Raw genomic sequence first — 8,632 nt, 5'->3', positions numbered from 1 at the left:
TTTAGGGTCCAGGTGAGGGTACGACAACGCTTTAGGTGGAGCGTACGTGTGAGGGCGCGGGTTAGTGTCAGCGTACGGGTTAGGATTAGGGGACGTGTGAGGGTCAGGATTCGGGGAAGTTTTAGGGTTAGGGTTTGGGCTAGGGTTAGGGTTAGGGGACGGGGACGGGTAAGGGTCCAGGTGAGGGTACGACAACGCTTTAGGGGGAGCGTACGTGTGAGGGCGCGGTTTAGTTTTAGCGTACGGGTTAGGATTAGGGGACGGGTGAGGGTCAGGCTTCGGGGAAGGGTTAGGGTTAGGGTTCGGGCTAGGGTTAGGTTTAGGGGACGGGGATGGGTTAGGGTCCAGGTGAGGGTACGACAACGCTTTAGGCGGAGCGTACGTGTGAGGGTGCGGGTTAGTGTCAGCGTACGGGTTAGGATTAGGGAACGTGTGAGTGTCAGGCTTCGGGGAAGGGTTAGGGTTAGGGTTCGGGCTAGGGTTAGGGTTAGGGGACGGGGACGGTTTAGGGTCCAGGTGAGGGTACGACAACTCTTTAGGGGGAGCGTACGTGTGAGGGCGCGTGTTAGTGTCAGCGTACGGGTTAGGATTAGGGGACGGGTGAGGGTCAGGCTTCGGGGAAGGGTTAGGGTTAGGGTTCGGGCTAGGGTTAGGGTTAGGGGACGGGGACGGTTTAGGGTCCAGGTGAGGGTACGACAACTCTTTAGGGGGAGCGTACGTGTGAGGGCGCGTGTTAGTGTCAGCGTACGGGTTAGGATTAGGGGACGGGTGAGGGTCAGGCTTCGGGGAAGGTTTAGGGTTACGGTTCAGGCTAGGGTTAGGGTTAGGGGACGGGAACGGTTTAGGGTCCGGGTGAGGGTACGACAATGCTTTAGGGGGAGAGTACGTGTGAGGGCGCGGGTTAGTGTTAGCGTACGGGTTAGGATTAGGGGACGGGTGAGGGGAAGGCTTCGCGGAAGCGTTAGGGTTAGGGTTTTGTCTAGGGTTAGGGTTAGGGGACGGGGATGGTTTAGGGTCCAGGTGAGGGTATGACAACGGTTTAGGGGGAGCGTACATGTGAGGGCACAGGTTAGTATTAGTGTACGGGTTACGATTAGGGGACGGGTGAGGGGAAGGCTTCGGGGAAGGGTTAGGGATAGGGTTCGGGCTAGGGTTAGGGTTAGGGGACGGGGACGGTTTAGGGTACAGGTGAGGGTATGACAACGGTTTAGGGGGAGTGTACTTGTGAGAGCATGGTTTAGTGTTAGCGTACTGGTTATGATTAGGGGACGGGTGAGGGGAAGGCTTCAGGGAAGGGTTAGGTTTAGGGTTCGGGCTAGGTTTAGGGTTTGGGGATGGGGACGGTTTAGGGTCCAAGTGAGGGTACGAAAACGGTTTAGGGGGAGCGAACGTGTGAGGCCACGGGTTAGTTTTAGCGTACGGGTTAGGATTAGGGAACGTGTGGGGGGAAGGTTTCGGGGTAGGGTTAGGGTTTGGGTTTGGACTAGGGTTAGGGTTTGGGGACGGGGACGGTTTAGGGTCCAGGTGAGTGTATGACAACGGTTTAGGGGGAGCGTACGTGTGAGGCCACGGGTTAGTGTTAGCGTACAGGTTAGGATTAGGGGATGGGTGAGGAGAAGGCTTCGGGGAAGGGTTAGGGTTAGGGTTCGGGCTAGGGTTAGGGTTAGGGGACGGGTACAGTTTAGGGTCCAGGTGAGGGTACGACAACGGTTTAGGGACAGCATACGTGTGAGGTCACGGGTTAGTGTTAGCGTATGGGTAAGGACTAGGAGATGGGTTAGGGTAAGGCTTCGGGGAAGGGTTAGGGTGGATCATACTCTGGGTTCCACATGCATGTTTTAGCTGAAGGAAGAATCCCTGAAACCTGGAGAGTTGAGACCCGTGGAATGGGTACAATGCAATATGACTTCAAAGGGTCTTCATTTGCTCACCGAACCTCTCCAATCCTATCACTGTTGCGTTTATGCCCCTGTACACACGCTTGATTCTCTTTCGGAGACATAGCAATCCATAGGTTTTCAGATACTTACTAGTCATGTACATTCTTAGGCGTTTAATATGGGGTGTTGAGTCCATTTCGTTGAGCAAGGAGTAGCCCTTGTCTATTACATATTTGGCTTAAGGAACTTTATCTGTGCTCATTTCAATCTCTGGTTTTATGCAGCACACCAACTCACCTTTCCCCTTAAGCAAGCATAAGTTGGTTTTCTAAATTTGAGACCCTGTTCTGTTTGGTAATTCAATTCCTGTGTAGCCAAGTTTACATTCCGTGTATTAGTGATATCTTATGATGTTTCTTTTTCTGTGTGACTTATTTCAGTTAGAATCATCATACCTGAATCCACTCATTATGCTGCTATGGGCCTGATGACATAGATTTCATTGCTGAGTGATATTGCATTGTACGTAAGTACCACAACTTCTTTATCCATTTTTCACTTTCTGTGATATTGAACTTGTACCATAAATGAGGTTCTTTAAAACAGAGCCGTCCCAAACTTTGGGGTGGCTGTGTCTTTTTGACTTTAATTTCCCTAAGGTATAGGACCATAAGTGGAAGTGCCCTAGGCTCTGTTGCTTTGTTTTTTAGATGTTTCAGGAAACACCATACACTTCTCCCGAGTGGCTGTTGGCAATTTACATCCCGCCCATCAGCATAATAAGGCTCCCAGTTCTCCATGGCCTGTCCTGCCTTTCTGGATTTTACACTTTTTTCAGATGACCCTTTTGACCGGGGGGAAGTGAGACTTTATTGTAGTGCAGATTTCTTTTGCAAGCTTGCTTGGTTGGCCAAAAAGGGCGTATGCGTTTTTTCCTGAATATATTCAGGAAAAAACGCATACGCCCTTTTTGGCCAAGTGCATCATTGTGGACGTTCTGCCTCTTTTCCTATGCTTTCAATGCAATTCCAGTCTACCTCCTGAAATCGGTTTCCTGCAATACTGCCTCGCTTTCAAGTCCTCTTGGCAGCCTTACTTCAGTATATTTTTGGATGATAGCTGTCATTTATAACTCTGCAGGTTTGGGAATTACAGTGCCCTTGAGCTCCTTTCTTCAACTCTCTTTCTTGTGACCTGGCCGCAGCACCGCAGGATTGCTTCAGGCCCTAATCTGGTTCCGGCACGACATGCTAAGCCTTTGGTTAATTCCTCTTCCTGGTGGGAAATGAGAGTTAAATTTGCCTGTCCAGACACCTCCAGCTAGTCTCTCATTGGTTCTCCCTATTCCTGTTCATCTTCCGTACAAATTGCAAACTGGGCCAAACAGGAGGTTACAGGCACTGACTCTCCAAGTTGGGAGAGTGTTAGTAAAGCGTCTGGAATGTTGCACCCGAGTACCAGGGGACGAAAACTGAGACATATTTGAACACGTCTCCCGATCACACGGTGGATCATACTCTGGGTTCCACATGCATGTTTTAGCTGAAGGAAGAATCCCTGAAACCTGGAGAGTTGAGACCCGTGGAATGGGTACCATGCAATATGACTTCAAAGGGTCTTCATTTGCTCACCGAACCTCTCCAATCCTATCACTGCAGCGTTTATGCCCCTGTACAAACGCTTGATTCTCTTTCGGAGACATATCAATCCATAGGTTTTCAGATATTTACTAGTCAGGTACATTCTTAGGCGTTTAATATGGGGTGTTGAGTCCATTTCGTTGAGCAAGGAGTAGCTCTTTTCTATTACATATTTGGCTTAAGGAACTTTATCTGTGCTCATTTCAATCTCTGGTTTTATGCAGCACCCCAACTCACCTTTCCCCTTAAGCAAGCATAAGTTGGTTTTCTAAATTTGAGACCCTGTTCTGTTTTGTAATTCAGTTCCTGTGTAGCCAAGTTTACATTCCGTGTATTAGTGATATCTTATGATGTTTTTTTTTCTGTGTGACTTATTTCAGTTAGAATCATCATACCTGAATCCACTCATTATGCTGCTACGGACCTGATGACATAGATTTCATTGCTGAGTGATATTGCATTGTACGTAAGTACCACAACTTCTTTATCCATTTTTTACTTTCTGCGATATTGAACTTGTACCGTAAACGAGGTTCTTGTAAACAGAGCTGTCCCAAACTTTGGGGTTACTGTGTCTTTTCGATTTTAATTTCCCTAAGTTATAGGACCGTAAGTGGAAGTGCCCTAGGCTCTGTTGCTTTGTGTTTTAGATGTTTCAGGAAACACCATACACATCTCCCAAGTGGCTGTTGGCAATTTACATCCCGCCCATCAGCATAACAAGGCTCCCAGTTCTCCATGGCCTGTCCTCCCTTTCTGGATTTTACACTTTTTTCAGATGGCCCTTTTGACCGGGGGAAAGTGAGACTTCATTGTAGTGCAGATTTCCTTTGCAAGCTTGCTTGGTTGGCCAAAAAGGGCGTATGCGTTTTTTCCTGAATATATTCAGGAAAAAACGCATATGCCCTTTTTGGCCAAGTGCATCATTGTGGACGTTCTGCCTCTTTTCCTATGCTTTCAATGCAATTCCAGTCTACCTCCTGAAATCGGTTTCCTGCAATTCTGCCCCGCTTTCAAGTCCTCTTGGCAGCCTTACTTCAGTATATTTTTGGACGATAGCTGTCATTTATAACTCTGCAGGTTTGTGAATTACAGTGCCCTTGAGCTCCTTTCCTCAACTCGCTTTCTTGTGAGCTGGCCGCAACACCGCACGATTGCTTCAGGCCCTAATCTGGTTCCGGCACGGCACGCTGAGCCTTTGGTTAATTCCTCTTCCTGGTGGGAAATGACAGTTAAATTTGCCCGTCCAGACACCTCCAGCTAGTCTCTCATTGGTTCTCCCTATTCCTGTTCATCTTCTGCAGAAATTGCAAACTGGGCCAAACAGGAGGTTAAAGGCACTGACTCTCCAAGTCGGGAGAGTGTTAGTAAAACGTCTGGAATGTTGCAACCGAGTACCAGGGGACGAAAACTGAGACATAATTGAACACGTCTCCCGATCACACGGTGGATCATACTCTGGGTTCCACATGCATGTTTTAGCTGAAGGAAGAATCCCTGAAACCTGGAGAGTTGAGACCCGTGGAATGGGTACAATGCAATATGACTTCAAAGGGTCTTCATTTGCTCACCGAACCTCTCCAATCCTATCACTGTTGCGTTTATGCCCCTATAAACACGCTTGATTCTCTTTCGGAGACATAGCAATCCATAGGTTTTCAGATACTTACTAGTCATGTACATTCTTAGGCGTTTAATATGGGGTGTTGAGTCCATTTCGTTGAGCAAGGAGTAGCCCTTGTCTATTACATATTTGGCTTAAGGAACTTTATCTGTGCTCATTTCAATCTCTGGTTTTATGCAGCACACCAACTCACCTTTCCCCTTAAGCAAGCATAAGTTGGTTTTCTAAATTTGAGACCCTGTTCTGTTTGGTAATTCAATTCCTGTGTAGCCAAGTTTACATTCCGTGTATTAGTGATATCTTATGATGTTTCTTTTTCTGTGTGACTTATTTCAGTTAGAATCATCATACCTGAATCCACTCATTATGCTGCTATGGGCCTGATGACATAGATTTCATTGCTGAGTGATATTGCATTGTACGTAAGTACCACAACTTCTTTATCCATTTTTCACTTTCTGTGATATTGAACTTGTACCATAAATGAGGTTCTTTTAAACAGAGCCGTCCCAAACTTTGGGGTGGCTGTGTCTTTTTGACTTTAATTTCCCTAAGGTATAGGACCATAAGTGGAAGTGCCCTAGGCTCTGTTGCTTTGTTTTTTAGATGTTTCAGGAAACACCATACACTTCTCCCGAGTGGCTGTTGGCAATTTACATCCCGCCCATCAGCATAATAAGGCTCCCAGTTCTCCATGGCCTGTCCTGCCTTTCTGGATTTTACACTTTTTTCAGATGACCCTTTTGACCGGGGGGAAGTGAGACTTTATTGTAGTGCAGATTTCCTTTGCAAGCTTGCTTGGTTGGCCAAAAAGGGCGTATGCGTTTTTTCCTGAATATATTCAGGAAAAAACGCATACGCCCTTTTTGGCCAAGTGCATCATTGTGGACGTTCTGCCTCTTTTCCTATGCTTTCAATGCAATTCCAGTCTACCTCCTGAAATCGGTTTCCTGCAATACTGCCTCGCTTTCAAGTCCTCTTGGCAGCCTTACTTCAGTATATTTTTGGATGATAGCTGTCATTTATAACTCTGCAGGTTTGGGAATTACAGTGCCCTTGAGCTCCTTTCTTCAACTCTCTTTCTTGTGACCTGGCCGCAGCACCGCAGGATTGCTTCAGGCCCTAATCTGGTTCCGGCACGACATGCTAAGCCTTTGGTTAATTCCTCTTCCTGGTGGGAAATGAGAGTTAAATTTGCCTGTCCAGACACCTCCAGCTAGTCTCTCATTGGTTCTCCCTATTCCTGTTCATCTTCCGTACAAATTGCAAACTGGGCCAAACAGGAGGTTACAGGCACTGACTCTCCAAGTTGGGAGAGTGTTAGTAAAGCGTCTGGAATGTTGCACCCGAGTACCAGGGGACGAAAACTGAGACATATTTGAACACGTCTCCCGATCACACGGTGGATCATACTCTGGGTTCCACATGCATGTTTTAGCTGAAGGAAGAATCCCTGAAACCTGGAGAGTTGAGACCCGTGGAATGGGTACCATGCAATATGACTTCAAAGGGTCTTCATTTGCTCACCGAACCTCTCCAATCCTATCACTGCAGCGTTTATGCCCCTGTACAAACGCTTGATTCTCTTTCGGAGACATATCAATCCATAGGTTTTCAGATATTTACTAGTCAGGTACATTCTTAGGCGTTTAATATGGGGTGTTGAGTCCATTTCGTTGAGCAAGGAGTAGCTCTTTTCTATTACATATTTGGCTTAAGGAACTTTATCTGTGCTCATTTCAATCTCTGGTTTTATGCAGCACCCCAACTCACCTTTCCCCTTAAGCAAGCATAAGTTGGTTTTCTAAATTTGAGACCCTGTTCTGTTTTGTAATTCAGTTCCTGTGTAGCCAAGTTTACATTCCGTGTATTAGTGATATCTTATGATGTTTCTTTTTCTGTGTGACTTATTTCAGTTAGAATCATCATACCTGAATCCACTCATTATGCTGCTACGGGCCTAATGACATAGATTTCATTGTTGAGTGATATTGCATTGTACGTAAGTACCACAACTTCGTTATCCATTTTTCGCTCTTTGCGATATTGAACTTGTACCGTAAAAGAGGTTCTTGTAAACAGAGCCGGCCCGAACTTTGGGGTGGCTGTGTCTTTTTGATATTAATTTCTCTAAGCTATAGGACCATAAGTGGAAGTGCCCTAGGCTCTGTTGCTTTGTGTTTTAGATGTTTCAGGAAACACCATACACTTCTCCCAAGTGGCTGTTGGCAATTTACATCTCGCCCATCAGCATAACAAGGCTCCCAGTTCTCCATGGCTTGTCCTGCCTTTCTGGATTTTACACTTTTTTCAGATGGCCCTTTTGACCGGGGGGAAGTGAGACTTCATTGTAGTGCAGATTTCCTTTGCAAGCTTGCTTGGTTGGCCAAAAAGGGCGTATGCGTTTTTTCCTGAATATATTCAGGAAAAAACGCATACGCCCTTTTTGGCCAAGTGCATCATTGTGGACGTTCTGCCTCTTTTCCTATGCTTTCAATGCAATTCCAGTCTACCTCCTGAAATCGGTTTCCTGCAATTCTGCCCCGCTTTCAAGTCCTCTTGGCAGCCTTACTTCAGTATATTTTTGGACGATAGCTGTCATTTATAACTCTGCAGGTTTGTGAATTACAGTGCCCCTGAGCTCCTTTCTTCAACTCGCTTTCTTGTGAGCTGGCCTCAACACCGCAGGATTGCTTCAGGCCCTAATCTGGTTCCGGCACGGCACACTGAGCCTTTGGTTAATTCCTCTTCCTGGTGGGAAATGAGAGTTAAATTTGCCCGTCCAGACACCTCCAGCTAGTCTCCCATTGGTTCTCTCTATTCCTGTTCATCTTCCGCAGAAATTGCAAACTGGGCCAAACAGGAGGTTAAAGGCACTGACTCTCCAAGTTGGGAGAGTGTTAGTAAAGCGTCTGGAATGTTTTACCCGAGTACCAGGGGACGAAAACTGAGACATATTTGAACACGTCTCCCGATCACATGGTGGATCATACTCTGGGTTCCACATGCATGTTTTAGCTGAAGGAAGAATCCCTGAAACCTGGAGAGTTGAGACCCGTGGAATGGGTACCATGCAATATGATTTCAAAGGGTCTTCATTTGCTCACCGAACTTCTCCAATCCTATCACTGCAGCGTTTATTCCCCTGTACACACGCTTGATTCTCTTTTGGAGACATAGCAATCCATAGGTTTTAAGATACTTACTAGTCAGGTACATTCTTAGGCGTTTAATATGTGGTGTTGAGTCCATTTCGTTGAGCAAGGAGTAGCTCTTGTCTATTCCATATTTGGCTTAAGGAACTTTATCTGTGCTCATTTCAATCTCTGGTTTTATGCAGCACCCCAACTCACCTTTCCCCTTAAGCAAGCATAAGTTGGTTTTCTAAATTTCAGACCCTGTTCTGTTTTGTAATTCAGTTACTGTGTAGCCAAGTTTACATTCCGTGTATTAGTGATACCTTATGATGTTTCTTTTTCTGTGTGACT

General features: G+C 46.2%; 1 long non-coding RNA gene across 2 annotated transcripts; it reads left to right on the top strand.

The window, feature by feature from the left end:
• Positions 1 to 2,294: 2,294 nt before the first annotated feature.
• LOC137212204 (uncharacterized) lies at positions 2,295 to 7,099 on the top strand. 2 transcript variants are annotated; one of them, XR_010937395.1, is made up of 3 exons: positions 2,295 to 2,402; positions 5,481 to 5,562; positions 7,061 to 7,099. It is a non-coding gene; the product is annotated as an uncharacterized lncRNA (long non-coding RNA). The 2 variants fall into 2 exon arrangements; XR_010937396.1 differs by lacking the exon at positions 7,061 to 7,099 and having other exon boundaries at positions 5,481 to 5,566.
• Positions 7,100 to 8,632: the final 1,533 nt, after the last annotated feature.

Source organism: Pseudorca crassidens, chromosome 19 (assembly GCF_039906515.1).
Source record: "Pseudorca crassidens isolate mPseCra1 chromosome 19, mPseCra1.hap1, whole genome shotgun sequence".
Classification (NCBI taxonomy): domain Eukaryota; kingdom Metazoa; phylum Chordata; class Mammalia; order Artiodactyla; family Delphinidae; genus Pseudorca; species Pseudorca crassidens.
This window is presented reverse-complemented; position numbering and strand designations above follow the sequence as displayed.